We start from the raw sequence: 296 nt of genomic DNA on the forward strand, positions 1-296 counted from the left end.
CAAAAAAAGAAAAAAAAATTAGACAAAATCTAGAATCCCGCGTTCCTAGCGGGTTCAAGAAGAATTTCTATGTCCTCATAATAAATTGGGGGAAACATTTTCTTAACTGCCCGGCTAGCTCAGTCGGTAGAGCATGAGACTCTTAATCTCAGGGTCGTGGGTTCGAGCCCCACGTTGGGCGATGCTTTTTCACTTTCTCTTGCAGTGGTTTTTCTTTTTCTTTTTTTTTTTTTGCAGTGGTTTTTCTTAACTGAATTTCTGCACACCAAGAAGCGACGTCCCAAACCGCCGTCAAA

The 296-nt window shown here is 41.6% G+C and overlaps 1 non-coding gene across 1 annotated transcript; it reads left to right on the forward strand.

Annotated features, from left to right (window-relative positions):
* The first annotated feature begins 108 nt into the window (after window positions 1–108).
* Window positions 109–181, forward strand: TRNAK-CUU (transfer RNA lysine (anticodon CUU)). The gene has a single exon. It is a non-coding gene; the product is annotated as a tRNA-Lys (tRNA).
* Window positions 182–296: the final 115 nt, after the last annotated feature.

Source organism: Leptonychotes weddellii, unplaced genomic scaffold (assembly GCF_054177405.1).
Source record: "Leptonychotes weddellii isolate Sample4059 unplaced genomic scaffold, ASM5417740v2 HiC_scaffold_182045, whole genome shotgun sequence".
NCBI classification, from domain to species: Eukaryota; Metazoa; Chordata; class Mammalia; order Carnivora; family Phocidae; genus Leptonychotes; species Leptonychotes weddellii.